Source organism: Parasteatoda tepidariorum, chromosome 9 (genome assembly GCF_043381705.1).
Source record: "Parasteatoda tepidariorum isolate YZ-2023 chromosome 9, CAS_Ptep_4.0, whole genome shotgun sequence".
Classification (NCBI taxonomy): Eukaryota; Metazoa; Arthropoda; class Arachnida; order Araneae; family Theridiidae; genus Parasteatoda; species Parasteatoda tepidariorum.
In genome coordinates this window covers 36,120,963-36,139,320 of record NC_092212.1, presented here as the reverse complement: position 1 = coordinate 36,139,320, position 18,358 = coordinate 36,120,963, and the positions used below count along the sequence as shown (strand labels likewise).

General features: G+C 24.9%; 2 long non-coding RNA genes across 2 annotated transcripts in view; one reads left to right on the top strand and one right to left on the bottom strand.

Moving 5' to 3' along the window:
- Positions 1-5,153, bottom strand: part of LOC107457182 (uncharacterized) — a 42,133-nt gene extending 36,980 nt beyond the window's left edge. Inside the window, exons 1-2 of the long non-coding RNA XR_001585807.3 lie at positions 4,943-5,153; positions 104-166 (exon numbers count right to left, since the gene is read on the bottom strand). This is a non-coding gene — a long non-coding RNA (uncharacterized lncRNA). The remainder of the gene's footprint in view (positions 1-103; positions 167-4,942) is intronic.
- LOC107457176 (uncharacterized) overlaps positions 1-18,358 on the top strand; it is a 272,758-nt gene that overhangs the window by 134,145 nt on the left and 120,255 nt on the right. The gene's annotated exons all lie outside the window — the stretch shown is intronic.

The following is an 18,358-nucleotide window of genomic DNA, read 5'->3' as shown; positions in this document are numbered from 1 at the left end:
TAAAATAATGTCGTAAAAGTCATTAGCTTTCATACAATTAAAGAATTTCTTTTTGTTATCAAATCGCTCTTAAGATAAATAGTAATAAATGGTGAAAACATACCTTACAACGTAAAAACACGGCGAAGGAAAAAGGCAGCAAGCAAAAGAAAACTATCACAAAAACCTAAGAAAAAAAATAATAACGCATAAAACCATCTTCCATGCGTAAATGAATGTAACAAAAAAACATGTTTTAGTAGAAGAAAAAACAATCTACTTTAAGTAAAGAATTTAGAAAGATGAAACTCTTTATGAAGAAGAAAGCTCATGAGAAAATAAAAATTAGAAAGAAGTGTAATTTGTAAACATATTCTAAGTTACACGTTGACTTGATTTATGATTTTTTTCTCTTTCAAATCAGATAATGTCTTTCTTTTTTAACATTTCTGATTAGATATTCTTGAAATGAAAAAAAAAGAAAACATTAAAAATGATTTTATTAAAGTAACCTTATAATAAATTCTAACGAAGTTAAAAGAAATACATACATTTGTTTCATATATTAAAGTAACGACATAAGTAATTGAATTATTACTATATTAATTATTTTTTAAATATTTTAATTCCTTTTATATATATATATATATGTTGTTATTGCTATAATTTTTTAATGTTTCGTTAGTAATTATTAAATACTACTCATGTTACATCTGTTACATAGAAACACTAACTATGCATTATAAATATTTCCTTTTGGACGAACTAATAAAACATTTAAAGTATAAAGCATTATCGTTATATGTAGAAATCTTTCTAAATTATTATATGATTATATATTTCAATTTTTAAAAAAAATAGTTTAGTTATTTAAAATTAGCATTTAACATTTATATTCATTGGTAAAATTAATAAATTTATTCGAATAACTAATATAAATTTATTATATTTATTATTGTATGATTTATTTATTTAGCAATTGGTATTTTAAACTCATACAAGCTAATATTTTTTTTATAAATGTAATATAAATTTATTTTATTTATTGTTTTATGATTTATTTATCCAGCAATTTGGATTTTAAACTAATACAAGCTAATATTTTTTATTCGTTTTATTTAATTTTTAAAATTTGTTACAAAACAAAAATAATTACTTATAATAAATAATACTTTTTTATAAATCCGTAAAATAATAATATATGTAGGTGCCTATTCTAATAAATATCATATAACAATAGCTATTGTGTTTTGTGAACATTATTGATATTAAGAATAAAATATGTCACTAAAATTGTTTTTAGAATAAGTAAATGTTGATAATCGATTAGTTAGTATCCATTAGTTAGATGATTAGTAATATTCATCAGTTATATGAAATTTTTATCTGTTTTAAATATATATGTTGCCCCCAGTTTAAGCACAAAATGTACATTTGCGAATGTATTTCAAAAAGGTTTTACGAAATTTAAAAGAAAATTCTCGAAACATAAAGAATTTAATATAAAGTTCAGAAATAATATTTATTCATTATATAAAACGTTTTTACATTTAAATATTAGTATCACAAAGAATTAATTTAAAACTTTATATACAATTTAAATATTATTTTAGAAAGAGCTATATAAAATGTTTGTATAAAATTGTATTATGACTTAGATACTAGCTATACAACGAATTTCCAAACAAAAAATAATAATTTGCATTTTAAATATTTTCAAGTTAAAACTGTGGGGTAAATTTGTCTAAAACTAGCTTGAAAAATTTATTTAATATATAAACTTTATGAAGGTGTTGAAATCTAAACCTACACAAATCACTTAATTTTATATAAATTTGATGATTTTTATGTTTTATTATGAAAAAATATGTATATATTTTGAATAAAGTAAACTATCTATTACTCAGACAAAAAATAACGATGGAAAACAAATAATATCAAAATGAGTATTAATTTCAAAATTAATATAAATTTAATAATGTTCTATACTAATTGCATAAAAAAAAATTGGGGGACCTTCTTTAAAATTTTGTTACGTAAAATATTTTGACTCAAATTACATGCATGCCTGAAGCAACAAACATGAATAAAGGTTGCATTAAATAAAGAAAAAATATAAGCATTATATTCAATTTAAGGTCAACATAAATTGTTTTATCTAAAATTTTTTTAAAAGCAATATTACTGTAAAAGAAATTATTTCTTTCTTTAGCAATTTATAAAAGTAAAGTAATAAATAGTACATTCGTAAAGTAATGAGAAAAATATGTTAATAAATTATTTATCGGAGTATTTAGAACATTGTTAAAGTATTTACAGAAGTATAATATAAGTATAATATAAGGCAATAAAAGTATAACATAAGGCAATAAAAGTATAATATAAGGCAATAAAAGTGTAATATCAGGCAATAATGAATAATATACGTTTGTTAAATATTAATTAAACTATTATAGCAAAGTATTTACTGCAGTATATTCAGTAATGGATAAATAATATTTATTAAGCTTTGTGCAAAATATATTATTAAACTAATTTCTAAAATAGATTAGTAAACTACACTAGTGACATTTGAATCATTTGATTCTCATTATTATCCCTGAAAAAACAAAGAAACAACCATTTAGGTTTTATTTAACTAATCGAAAAACAAGGCAAGAAAACAACTCAACTCACACGTTTCATTTTGATTTCTAAATAAAATTAAAAATTATACATAAAATCCTGGCATTAATGATACATAAAATCAAAGATGTAAAAACAAAAGCACGCAAACGAAAATTCTCTAAGAAATGTATAATACTACAGACCTCTCTAGAGCTAGTAACGAAGAAATAAAAATACGAGACAAAATGGTTAGAATAGCTATATTAAGAACGATAATTTCGATATGTGCATACAATTTTTTCTTGACAATTTAAACTATTCTTTCAGAAGGAATCATTTATGATATCAAAATAACAATGTATAATAATATTTTTTAATTGCTCAATTTGTAGGCATTTTTTTAAAAAAACTGTAATTCTGAAATAAGTTATACTCTAAAAATAAAAACATTGTCATAACGTTTAATAATATTTTCCTCAGAAATTCGAAAACAAACGCAACAAGTATGACATAAAACGTGCAAGTTTCATAATTAAGGGGAATAAAGTCTTACAAGTTTTACATTTGATCTCTTTCGTAACAATTAAATTCCAAAATAATACAAACAATAATCTAAACAGAGGAACATTCAAAAGGATATAATGATTATTGCCTAATTCTCTTTTCTCACATCCTTTCCCAAAATAGCACACATTTAAGAAAATAACTGATGTAAGATGAATATAAGGCAATAGTTTCAAGTAAAATGTCAAAATACACATTTTTACAGATAAAGCAGAGACATTTTTAAAAGTCATGAATATTTTATAACTTTATGCATACTTTACCTAAGATTTCCAAAATTAACATCTACAGAATAATTAATTAATGCACGATACATTTAGATATTATTTATACTGAAATAAAGTTTAATTGATCAAATATTATATTATCGATAAAATTAATTTTATAACTTTTTTTCTATAAAAAAAAACGCGACACATTTGAATAAAATATCGAAATGAATAGCATTTGAAAGGATTTCACATAAAGGATACATTTTTGTTTTTAAAATAATTATTTAAAAAAAAACATTTTTTTATTAAAATGAAATTATTAAAACTATAATTTGTTTTTCAAACTAGTTAATGTATTGTTCTTTAGATTTTTTTTGACACGTACCAAATATTACGTTTAATATTTTATTTTATATTATATTCTATTTAAAAAGGGTTTTTTTAAAAATACATATTTGCATACTATATTATTCTTACTTATTATTTTAAATCCATAGCTTTATTAATGAAGTAGAAATCTTAAAGTATATTTCAATTCTGCATTTTAATGCATTAAACTCGTAGTCCTTTATTTTATGTATAACATAGATATCGTTGACATTAAAAAGTGATTTACTTTATTCCTTCTTAGATTATATATTCTTTATTAGCTGTTACGGTTTTTCATGTTAGACCAAATACATATTGTACATTATATACAACAATAATTAAATGTCATAAATAGAGATTGGTTATATCTTTACTTGTAAAGTGATTAAAAAAATATTGCCAAGTTCTCCTAAATTTCAAAAGTTTGTGAAGATAAGAAGGACAAAAAATATTAAATCTTTTATTTTCATATCAGTTTAAAAATGTGTTTAGTTAGATTCTTCATTTTAAATGCAAAAGAAGCGCTTTTGTATTCCGTGCATGTTTTTTTAAATATTAAGATTAAAGATCAAATCCATTTTCAAGTAAGCTTTAAAAAAATCCTCAGTCTGCATTTCCGATATTTTTTATTCTTGTTTTGCTTTATTTTTTATCACAATTCAAATTTATTATTTTAAAATAGGTTATTTGAAATTTTCTAATTTAGCACCGCTTAACCGTATCTGGCTCTTTAACTATAAAACTCTACATGTAATCAAGCTCAAAGAATCTATTTTTTTCAATTGTATTATTCTGGTATATACTCCATTAGAAAAAATAATATCACTTTTACTTGCTCATCTTTTAAGTGATAGAAATCAGATAATTTGAAAACAATAATTCACAAACTTTATTTTGAGGGAAATTTTAACATTTTAAATAATTCTAATCCACGATTATGAATTTTTATTCAAGTAGTAAGCAATTTATTTATATGATTATACATGTCATACTACTCCACAAATTTAAAAAAAAAAATCTTACCACCTATTATTTCTTTTACACTCCATCCTAAAGATATAAGACCTCTTTACGCAATAAATCAATAATATAGACATCAAAACACTTTAACCTACATTTTATTTCTGAATTCCTTCACCCTAACACAGTTTGAAAAATAAATTTCCACTTATTTGAATTATTATCATCTGATTTAGAGCTGAATCACTTACTAAGGAGTTAGTACGCACTCTTCGTCATATTCCAAAGGGAAAAGCACCCGCATTCCCTGCGGCTCTACTTTCTCCCGCCTTTCTTCGGTTCGTCAAGGGACTGGAAAATATCCCCGACAGCGATGAAAGCCGGATTCTCGACTTTTGATTCTCGCGGGAAAGGAAACGATTCTCGCGGCAGTAAACAAGTCTTCTTGACGCCGAAAGGACGTCTTTTTTTTTCTTTCAAAGTCGTATTGTTTTTTTTATTTATTTATTTAGAATCAGGTTTAATTAAATATGAGATTGTTTTCATACGTTGGTTTTTTTAAGAGTTTTCATGAAAGATACAATGAACCTAAATTTAAAATTTTTCTTCTTTAAATCGTGTTAATGAAACTCTTTTGCATTTACAGTTTAGTTTTAAATTAATATTTTACCAAAATAAATACATAAACTATATTGCTATTAAATCTTGCTCCTTGAAATGTGTTACTTAATAAGGAATTAATTTTGATTTTGTAAATTATAATTTCACCCTAAGAAAAAAGGGGGCTAATTGATGAATAATTACAAATTTATATATATATTTTTAGATAAATCTTAATCGATCGATTTAAAAATCTGTTTTTCATCCATTATATTAAATCAAAGTTTAAAATTCCATTTTTTTTATAAATGCATTAGTAATATAATTCTTATAATATAATTTAAGTGCAGTTTTTGATATAAAAACAACAATTTACATCAGGAAGTTATACAAATCTAATGTTGTATTGCTACTAAATCTTGTTCTATAAAATGCCTTATTTAACGAGACATTAACTCAGATTTCAAAGTTATAGTTTTATTTAAAGCCATTAGTAGAACATATTATTATTTTAAATTACAATTTTATTTTTTTGATAAAAATATAAAATGTAGATTTAAAGTTTTTGTGAAAAAAAATCATTATTAAATTAAGTTAATAGCGAAATAAATAAAAAAACAAATAAATTTTCGTTCAATTATTAAAATTTCAGCAAAAGAAAAGGGGAATATATATCATTGAATATTTTTTCTTTTATTTACATTTTTAAAACAGAAGTTTCTGTGTTGACTTTAAAAATGTATAGCTTTTAAAGCAATTGAAGTAAAAAATTACAATTTAAAGTTGATTTTAATGTGGAAAAATCACTCATCTATACACAAGAAAAATACATACAGTACGAATTGAGATAAACATAGATTTTAACACAATAGTGTTCACACAGTGCTCGAAATTGTGCGTTAATCTTTAGATTACAATATAAATTGTTATAGAACTAAATTGCAACGGATTTAATTAAAATATTTCCATAAAATTATTCCGTTTGTTTTTAAATCATGCATTCTTTCATAAGCTATAATGTTATGGTTCATAGGAGCTTTATATCATAACAAAGTAATTAAAATCATCCACAATTGTTGTAAAATATATTTTTTCTAATAATTTTAGTTTGTCTCATTTACGTGTACAACGTTAAAATTTCATTTAAAGCAGGTAATACAAGCAATAGTTAAGTAAAAAAAAGTATTCTGAATTTGAAATTGAAAAAATAATAATGTAAATTTAATCGAAACCTGTTAATGCTATATATTTTCTCTATATCAGTTTATGACAAAAAGTAACAACAAATGTATAAAATAAGATAATTTTAATTCTTAACAACTAAACTTTTAAAATAATTTCATTGAAATATTATTTTGAGAAAATGCACTTAATACTTAAATAATAAAAAACCTTTGTTATTTAAATCTTTTACTTAAGAATATTTTATTTATTTTAAACTCACGATGGTTAAATGTATTTTATTCATTATTTCATCACAAATAATTCTAAATTTATTGAAAAAAAAATAATTTAAGTTATTACACCACTTTGAAGGATGTAACTTGCATTTAGTTTTCTGCCGTTTATATGTGCTTCTGATAAAATTAATCTTTAATATGGCCTTGAAGCTAAGAAGAAGGTTAGAAATATTTTCAGTTGAGATTAAGAAGTTATTAAAATTTATTAAAAATAATTTAGAAATGGAATCTTACAAAAATCATTACTAGTAAATAATTTAAAGATATTTTCTTGGAGTATTGATCTCTTGTACACAGTAAAAATTTTTGGTGTGTTGTTAAGCCCATTTTTGGTAGTGAGGTAAATTGAATTTTTTTATAGTGCATGTACCCACATTTTCCATTTTGTTCTTCATGGTTAGAGTTTTACTTATTCATTTGTTCATTTATTTATTGAAAACACGTATTTTCATTCGCATTAGTATCAATTTCTGATTTTATTGCAAAAACATCACGTTTGAAAAAATAAATATCTTTGCACTAATAATTTCAAACAGTTGTTATTTTGTTAATTTTATATGTTTTTTCACTCGATAACTACAGTTCTGTACTTTAAAATGTACTTAGTTTACCTAAGTACCAAAAATAGTGTCAGCTATACACCAAAATGTTTTACAGTATATAACACTTTCCTGGAATCTAAAATGAAATCGAATGCTAAATGAATAAATGCTAACCGAAAAGACTAAATGTAATTAAATTACAGCAAATTAATGAAGCGGAAACATTTTTTCCTATTTTTATTACTTCTTAACAACTATTTATTATTTTTATTGCTTCTAAACAGTTATTCTATAAGTAGTTATTTTTTTATTGAATAAATGATTTATTGATTTCTGGAACTTTGGTTAGCATTTTATCTGAAAATTATCATAAGCATTGAACATTATGTTATATTATGTATACAAAGACCACATATTATATAATAGTACAAGTTTAGCATTATATGAAAGCTAAACCATTCACACATAAATTTAAGGTACGATAATATTTCATGCAATTAATAGCCCTGAAATATTTTGATCTGTTAAATTACTAAAACAGATATTCTAAAAACTAATTACTCGTACTGAAATCTCACTTATCGAAAAATTCCAGTAGAAAAATACATTGAAAAATATTTTTTTTCTATGAAAAAATTCAAATTCGTCATTATTAGAGTTAAGTTCATCATAGTATTTAAAAAAAATATTTAACTATCTCTTGAATCGTCATGAAAGGAAAATAGCAATGAGACATACACTAAACAAGGGAAGTGTATCTATAATTTAATAGAAAATGACAATTTGTGCATTTTTTGTATTTAATTCATTCCAAATGAATAAGCAAATAATAGATAATGATGCAAGGCATATAATTGATGCATTTTTATTTTGATCACGTGTTTCATTGCCAATCGAAATTATCTTTCAGGAATTAGAAACCTTGCTGTTTTTCTAAATAACACGTAAAAAATTTTTTTTTACTATATATAAACTCAATATAAATAAAAACATTTTGCATATGAATAATATTTGTGAATGAATGATATTTATTTATCTTATTTAGGTTATAAATTAATAAAACTTTTGGGTATATAGGAATATACTTTGTTATTGGTTTACAAATTGTAGTATTTATTTAAAAACTATTACAAATATTTTTATGCCTATTCTACTTACTATTTTACTTAATATTTCACTTACTATTTCAACAATTATTTTTATGATAAAATGAAAATAACACATTATGTAAGCAACACGCAAGCGTAAGTTATTTATAATATGGCATTCAAAAAACTATTGTCAGTGAAAAAGTTTTTTTTCATTCTGAAACCATATAACCCTTTAATTTCGGAAAAACAAGCTATATTCTAGAGTAAATAAAGTTAATTTTTTGATAAAATAAATCATATACATATTTTTTAATAAAAAATAAAATAAATGTTATGTATTATTGTTTTATTGTTTGAACATTTATTAATGTTTTATATTAATGTAAGAACTTTTATTGAGTGTTTATATATTTTTATTGTTTGATTATATTTTAACAGCCAATAGTAGTAACTAATGAATGGAGTTGTAGCATTCCCTATTCAATTAAACATTCCATTTCAATTTCCTTCTCTTTTCTTAGTCCACAGCAAACAACTACAAAAGATTACAGATTCAAAAAAACTAAATATTTTAAGAAGATAATTTTCGATTCGAAGACGATCAAGATGCTTATAATTTCTCTTAAATATTTAAATAGGGATTCGAAATTTTAGTTTTTTGATACTATACTTCAGAATATTGTAACTTTAAAAGATTCAGAATGAAACACAATTTTTTTAAAAAGATTTTAAAATTATAATAGTACAAAGTTTTTAAAAAATTTGAATATAAGAACAAATCTCCTACACTATCCTTCTTCAAAATGAAGAAAACAGTTTAGTTGACATGATAAGGGAACTTTCTGAGAATTATTCCTAAAACTAATTCATTAAGATTAAATGAATATTTATTTAAACATACAATAACATAATTATGATATAAAATGTATGAAACTACCAATATCACATAACCATAAAACAGCTGTATTTTAACCACTATAATCTTACAGCTATTAATATTTATATAATCATGCAACTATTAATATTCATATATTATCGTTTAACCATATAATCGTAGTATATTTAAACCACAGGATGAACCTTTTAATCATTTTTATTAATTAAACTTAAATTACATTTTGATAGCCTTCAAGATAATGAAACTAAAGCAGTAACCGTAGCTGGCGAGCAGGGAATCGAAATCTTGAACAATTCTCTGTTAGAATAAAAACACATTTCGTTTCAATTTTTCATTTTACCACAAACAACTCCAGAAGATTTCAGTTTTAAAAAATGAAAAAGTTGAAGAAGATAACTTTCACTTTTGCATCAAGTCGCTTACAATATTTTAAAAACCAAATCGCTGCAAAATCCTTAAGCAGAAAACGACTACCGAGTTTCCCCTTAAATTGTTCCACTGCAGAGCAGAAAACAAGCGGGAGAAGCGCAATTTACGGAAAAAGAATATAACACACCCCCTTTTCTTACTACCACTATTTTCTACTAAGAACATACCAGCTGTGTCTATTCGCATAGTTCTTCAGAGCGCAAAAGGAGGATGGTAAGAAATCCTTAAGCAGTAACATCACGATTCGCATAGAGTATACGTGCTGTGAATCGTCTGCTTTGCGCAAAAGAGTCTCTGTATAAATCGTCTGCCTTTTGTATATTATTTTATTTGTTCCACATCCTCCCTACACACCAGATATAGCTCCATGCTCCTTAAAACCTCCAAGATGAGCTGCGTGGGGTGTACGACATTGAAAGGAGAGGGGGGGTTCTACACTTCTTCTTTATACTCGATGCGTAAGCATAGTACATAGTGTCAACAATTTTAGGAGATTTGTAGTGATTTATAGGTTTGGGAAGAAAAAGTGGTAAAGGAGAAAAGGGTGTAAAAAATGGGAATTATTATATGTGTTATTTTTTATTTTCTAAGTAACGTTAATTTTGCTGATTAACTATTGCTCGTATCGATGCAGCAAATTTCCATTGTGATTAATACATTTTTAATTTTGCGTTGTAGAATTAACAAATTTCTCTATTAAAAATGCAATCAAACAGGTATATTGTACTTTATTTTAGATTTAATTAAAAAAAATAATTATTTTGTAACTATCAAAACTGTAATAACTGGTGAGAAAAAGGTAAGGGAAAAAGAAGGCAAAAAATATAAATTGTTATTTATAATTCATTCTTCTTATTTACTTTTTACTATTTACTTTATTATCGTTACTTTTTTTCTGAGTAACGTTAATTTCTGATTGAATTACAAATGTTCGTCGTTAAAGCAAATGAAACATCGTTACAAAATAATATAATGTACACATCGTAAAAACAATTGATATTTTCATAGCGATAACTGCACAGCGAAAAAAAATTAGGCAAAATTACCGTACTGTATGGCAATAAGATTTCTGATAAAAAAAGAAAAAGAAAAGAAAGATAAACAAAAACTTAAATATATGATATTTAAACAATTCATTTAATATATTTTTCTTCTTAATTGGTAATGGTCTATCGGAAATTCTTCATTTTCAAAATTATAGTTCTTATTGCTACACATTGAGTAAAAATACAAAACTAAAAGTAAAATTAACCAAATAAATGATTTTATTCTATGCTCTAAGGTTTTATGACGAAATTTTAAAAAAAATTCTCAATTACGAAATTTTATCTGTCATTATTATACAGTATTTTACTGTTAATTTTTCCAAAATCATTAGAAAAATTACCAAGCTTTTTGAAGATTCCATAGAGCAGAAAATACTGTAAGTTTTACCGTATTGAATTGGTTCAGAATTACAAATTTGTATGCATACGCACATTTAAATATTCTGTTTTATTTATATATATTCGCAAAAATAATCATTTCCATTTAACGAACTAAAAGAGGTAATATAGTATTGAAGATATTTTAGAATTCGCGTATTACAATATTAAGAAAATTTCCATTGCTTTACCTACTGTTCTTCTAACTACTAATTTAAAATTTTTTAATTAATAGGTAATCTAATTAATAAAATAATTTTTTTAGCAAACAAACGAACGCAAAAAAGAATTTTTCAAAAATTTTGTCAAAAAACAAACTATGGTTGGAATATAAGTCATAAATAACTTTGATAACGCTTGGTATTTATCTCTTTCGGGGCCGAAAAAAAATTTAAAACAATTATTTAAGCCAGTGTTAGTTATTTAATAGTTTTAATAGATAATTTGAGTCTTGTGGAAATGGGTAATCGGCTCTCTGGTTATAGTACTTAATATATTAATGTAAGTACCTATTATACTAGACGGGTTCTAATACTTTCATTTAATAAACTAATATAGGTACTATTATTGGTACATAATATATGTACTCTTTTAACATGTTTTAAGGTGCCCAATATAGTACCAATATAGGTTTTTTTTAATCCGTTGTTTTTACACGTATGGAATGTTTTGTAAATGTAATGATTATTTCAAGATGTTGGATTCATTTTTAAACTCTAAGCTTATGTGCTGCAAGGTCAAGCATTAGCAGAAATTTCCGGCTACCCAAACTTCTTCATCACCATCATCATAGACACGACAGCCTGTGAGAGGCCTTGGCCTTCTCTGTGGCATTTCTCTTTGATATTTTCCTTGTTGCCAGCTCAATGCACTTTATTGCTTCAAAATAATGGATTAATGGTGTATATTTATAAACCTGTATTAATGGAGTCTAGCCATCGAAACTAGCTCTCTAGCAGTTCATCTATGTTTAGATATTTCATGTGTTGAGCTAGTAGCCTTTAAACAGCAAATTTGAGCCATAAATCTCATTCTGTTTAACTTTATAAATATTATTACATCAATGATATGATCCATTTAACTTCTTTTAAATTTTATTACATTTATTGCACTATTTCAGATTTATTAAATTCCAGCAATAAAGGATTATGTTGAGCAGAGTTTTTAACATGCCAATCAGAATGTTTTTTTATTATTCATTTGTATTATAGAAAGGTGGAACATTCAATCTTAATAATCTGAAAGCACAGCTGGGTTAAGCCGACTTTGTAGATGACATAATGGTTGCTTCAGAAAATCATTGTTCAACCGCGTGACCTCACCATACAGGGTGGATTAATCTGACTAGCCCCAACCCCTTCAATGGGCAAACCACCCTAACGGGATCATTTCTGCTTCAGCACCCACTTTGAGGGACCACTTCAACCCCCTTTATCACTGCCAACCCCCTCGTTTGAATGTGTTCCTCTTTAATAAGTAAGGATGCTGACGAAAATAGGGTACCACGGCACCCATTTTTGCACCCTCTCATTTTCTTATTACTTGCTAATTGCATTGGATTTGCGGCTATGCAAACCTCGTTATCGCTGGAGGAATTATGTTGTGTCAATTTTTCAGAACAAATTTTTTTCTTCTTTAAAATAAACATCATTAAATCTTTAAACAGTAATTTTATTGGAAAACGTTTTAAAACTCAGCAAATTTTTTTTAGCCACATTTAGTGCTTTTTTTTGTGAAAAAGTGAGATTTAATGTTTTGCAATAACAGTTTAAATAAAAAATAATAATAAAGATTATAGTTTTTAAAATGAGTTCATTCATTTAAGTTTCAAATATTATTTACACGTCAATAAAAGATCATTAAAACATTTGTAAAACAAACGAGGATTTCTTTCTGTATTTCTATGTTTTTTTTAAAAATTTTTATATCTTTATTCATTTTTTATTTATTATCAATTATTTATTCTTTAATTAAAATTTATTGGAAAATAAATATTGAATTAAGCGTTAAAACCATTTGGAAAAGACACTAATTATAATTTAGATGAACTAAGCTTTATTCAAAATAAATTCAAATATTTAAATTTAAATTTTTTTCATCAACTAAAATGCTAAATTATAGAGGAATCACCATAAGTAGAAAACGTTAGAAATCGCGTGTAGCTGATGGAGCCAAGGCCTGTAGGGCTACTAAAGATGAAGAAAAAATTTTTTTAAACAAAGATAAAAAAAAAATTGTTTTTGAAAAAAAGTGAAACAATTAGTTTTTTTTAATTTTAAAATTTAAATAAAATTAAGCCTTATAATTTTAAGCCCAATACTCATAAAGAAAATACATAATGCCATCCACTTTAGTAAAAGTAATTTCTTGAAAATAAAAAAATGGGTCTGAAATTCGCTCTTCAAATAATATATTTAATTATATTAGACTTAATTTCAGTTTTGATAATTGTCTTAAAAGCTATTGTTTTGAAAGTCTGGCATGCTTTAAAAATTATTTCATTCGATAAAAAATTGCTTTTTCTAAAATCTTTTTTGATATAAATGTCGTGTTTTATTTTTTTTTCTTTCATAAAGTGATGTGTAAGTTAAAAGTAAAAAATAATACTCAGTTATATTTATTGAATAGTTATGTATAGAATATTTCTGAATTATCTGTTTCATTTCAAATGACCTAAACTTATTTCAAGGTAATAAATTTTGTTTACCTAAACTTTCAACTTTTATCAAACCAATTATAGTTACTCAAATTGATTGAGTTTATTAAGGTTAATTTTAATTTATTCTAAATTTTAATTGCGGATTATTATTTTGCTTTTGCATCATACCTAAATTAGTCAAACGAGATAAAAGAAACTAAAAAAGCATTGCAAATTTTTCAATGATGCATATTATAACATCATAATTATACTTAGGTTAATAAATTCATTTTTATATGAAAGTAAAGCTGCAATTTTGTTATGTTAATATTAGGGTAATCATATCATTAAAGACATATATTTAAAAACCCACTATTTAGGTTAATGAATGATTAAAAGCACATAAAAAAGCATCTGAAAGCACAGCNTCAAACCAATTATAGTTACTCAAATTGATTGAGTTTATTAAGGTTAATTTTAATTTATTCTAAATTTTAATTGCGGATTATTATTTTGCTTTTGCATCATACCTAAATTAGTCAAACGAGATAAAAGAAACTAAAAAAGCATTGCAAATTTTTCAATGATGCATATTATAACATCATAATTATACTTAGGTTAATAAATTCATTTTTATATGAAAGTAAAGCTGCAATTTTGTTATGTTAATATTAGGGTAATCATTTCATTAAAGACATATCTTTAAAAACCCACTATTTAGGTTAATGAATGATTAAAAGCACATAAAAAAGCATATTTACAAGTTTTAAACTATATCATAATTAAGTTCTAACTGATGCATAAGAAGAAAAACATTTTAAAATATATTAGTTTTATACTAAACGAAATTATTAGGTTGCCACAAATATTAAATGAAAATATTTATAAAATTTATCACTATCTTTTATTATTATAAAAAAACTGAGAAATATCTAAAGAAATATTCGCTTCAAATGATAACGCACCAAAATCTCTTTCCTAAGTTTCCCTTTTCAAACAACGCCAATTTAATGTTTATCGATAAAAATCAGTCAAAAAAATAAATATCCTCCCAAATTTGACGCCAGATTAAGCAGTTTCTTTTGGGGTGATATTGATAGCAGAAACCGAACAAAAGAAATATATTCTTTATCTACAACCAGTTGCATGTTGAGAGCCAGTTCGATATGGGGAGTCAACCCTAAAATATTGGAACAAATCTATAGTAGGAATCTGTTACGATTCTGAAATTATCTTCGTTCGCGTCATCCTCCCTATCTATGAAGAAGGGAGAAACTGATGGTTTTATCTATCAACTAGTATATGGTTGCTATCTTGGCGATTTATCAATGTTTGGCTGCATTTTAATATTGATTGGAGAATTAGAGTTTCTAGTAATTCAACTTCTAATCAATCATTTTAGTTATTGAATAATCAAAGTAAACTATTTTCAATATGCCCCGACGAAATCTTCATATTTTTTGTCAACTTTATTTTAAATGAATATATTTTTAATTAAATATATTCTTAAATGATTATATTTTTTAAATGAATCTATTTTTAGATATTTCACGCTTTCTCTGTTCTACGAAACTCTTTTTCCAATGATGCAATATTAATTTCATTTACGTAAAAAATACTATTAGAACTCACAGCATGAAGCATAACTGTAAAATTTATTTTAAAGCAGAAATCATTTCTTACAGTAAGAACACAATTAATGACTTTAAAAATTTATAGTGATGAGCTACTTCACATCAAACTGCTCCTTAATACTCTTTCCAGATAATTACACAGAGGATTTTCGGATTTTTGAACTGAGTAAGAAGACAATATTCAGAGACATCTTATTACCAAACTAGAAATTGTTGTGTTTTTGCTGAAATAAGTTTTCTGGCAAAATTTTAAAATGTTGCTTGCAATTACATCGACCATAACCTTTCAATTCAATTACTTCTTACATAAAATTTCCTTAAGAAACTTAAAAAATCAGACGAAGTCTTTGGTTTCAAATACCTCTTCCATCAACCTTTTTTTAAAATCTAAATTAACTTTACATCAATTCTTTTGTATCTTTTAATTATAATTATAATTTTTAATTATAATTTTTATTATTTCTCCTTCAATGATTCTGAATCGAAAAAATATTATCCTTTTTATTTTTGACGAATTAGTCTTTTTTTTAAAAAAAATTAAAAAGTAAAGTGAAAACTAAATTTGTTTTCAAATTATTTATTAATATTTTTTTTAAAAGACGAGAAATTTAATGACTTTTTATTTTTTATTCTTTTTTATGAGATAAAATTTAATCTCAACTAAGGACAAATGTCCTTTGCATCAAAATATATTTCCTCCAAAACATTATTAATACTATTATTATTATTAAAAAACTGAAATGTTACAATGACATTGCTAATTTAAAATAATCTTTAGCCTCGTTGTTTCGTCCCAACTGATACGTAGGAAAAGCTTACACGTAATGAAACATTTCGAAAATAAATCGAATATATAGTTTTTAAAACCCTTATCTTAGTATGGTTAATGCTTTTTCTTATTATATGAAAAGATAAACCCTTTTTAGAACCACCATAAAACTCATAATAAAATTTTGTTAATAAAAGAAACTTTACAGCTCTTTAAATCTCATCAAATCAAAAACTCAGAAAGCTCTTAGACAAGCTAAGATAAGAATACTGAAAGTTATGATACTTTAAATAATACTGATATTTTAATACTGATGCTTTAAAGAGTACTGAACTTACATTCGCTAAATATAAAATGGATATTTGTAATCTTAACAAATGTAGTGTCATATTTTATTCAATAAATTAAAAGCAATTATGCTATATTTTTAACAAGAAATAAAAGATGTTTATGTCAGCAAATTTTCCAGTACTCCCATATTGATATAAAATGAATGGGCATTTTTACACCTAATGAATTCTAAAGCGTAATATTATGCGAAAAAGTCAGCTTTTGGCAAATCAAAAACTTAGAAAATTATTAAACAAGCTAAAGTAAGACTACTGAAAGTTATGATACTTTAAAGAACACTGATACTTTAATATTGATACTTTAAAGAATACTGAAACGCCGACCGGCCTGTGTAGGGGTCAGGAAACTGGCCTTACATCAGAAAGGTTCTGGGTTTGAATCTCTTGCAAAACATGGATGTTCTTTCATTACTATCTCTCCTTTTTTTTGGGGGGGGGACAACGTTAACCCGCCTAATATGGCGCCCCTAAAAGAGAAGCCAACAAATCTGTCCTTCAGATGCCTGTATGACTTAGGTCATTCTCCAGGTGGGCATTGAAAAAAAAGAATACTGAAGTCACCAAATATAAACTGAATGTTAGTAAAATTAAAAAAAATCTAGTGTCATATTTTATTCAATAAATTAACAGCAATTATGCGTTATTTTTAGCAAGAAATGAAAGATGTTTATGTCAGTAAATTTTCCAGTACTCCCACATTGATATAAAATGACACTTTGATCATATGAATGGGGAATTTTTACACCAAAAGTCTTCCCCAGCGTAATATTTTGTGAAAAAGTCAGCTTTTGACAGCAGTAGTAGGTAGGATAAAAAAAATCAGAAAGGCATAGTAATTTAAAAATATTTTATGCATACATTATGAAACCGTTTTCTCTCGTCATAAGCAAAATCCATCCAAAATAACCCCTATTGATAGGGGTTTTCTGGAAATTTCAAGCTTCCCCTCTAGTGCGTCGTCTGCAGCCCACCAATTTACATGACATTAACTTGCTTTTCCACCCACAATGCCTTGCGGTTATGAGGGGTTGGTTTTAAAAGTAGGGGGTGCATGTACTTCCTATTGTCTCTTTAAGGAAAATGAAAATCAATGAGCGACAAAAGACGACTGGTGACTCTATGAGAACGAATATTTTCATTTTTTGATTGGAATCGAACGGAATCACTATCTTGAAGAGTCCTCATTCCCCCCTTTTTGCAATCAGAAAGATGATTGAAAGACAAATTGCGTGGTCATCAAGCAAGATGGAATATGTCACTGGAATATGGACTATGAATATGAAGTAAATATGGAATATCATTTCTTACTTGTGTGATTCGTTGGAGGAAATTGAAGCAATATGATGTCATGTGTGATGATTAATAGGGTAGTTTAGTTTAAAAAAAGTTTCCTCCACTGGCAATTTAAATGGTATATCAATAAGTAACACGAGAAATATTGTTAGAGAAATTGTTTTTAATCAATCAATAAGAGACAAGAACATAATCCGAGAATTTATCATATGTATTACCATTTTCAAAAACATTAATGATTACAAAAGAAGCTGTTAAAAAAGAATGTATATTTTTGTGTCATAAAGAAATTGTATATATTTCATATTGATTATTATTATGACTACAAATTTATAAACCATCGATAGTAAAAGAATAATAAATGAAAATAAAACATGCAGGAATTGAAAGGAATAGTCAAATATCTATTAATATAAAAATACTCAATTTATTAATTTTGAATATTTCATAAAATAATGATATTATCGATTCCCTTTAATAATTTGTAGTGACACTTTGATATATATGTATATATATATATATATATATATAGATAGATA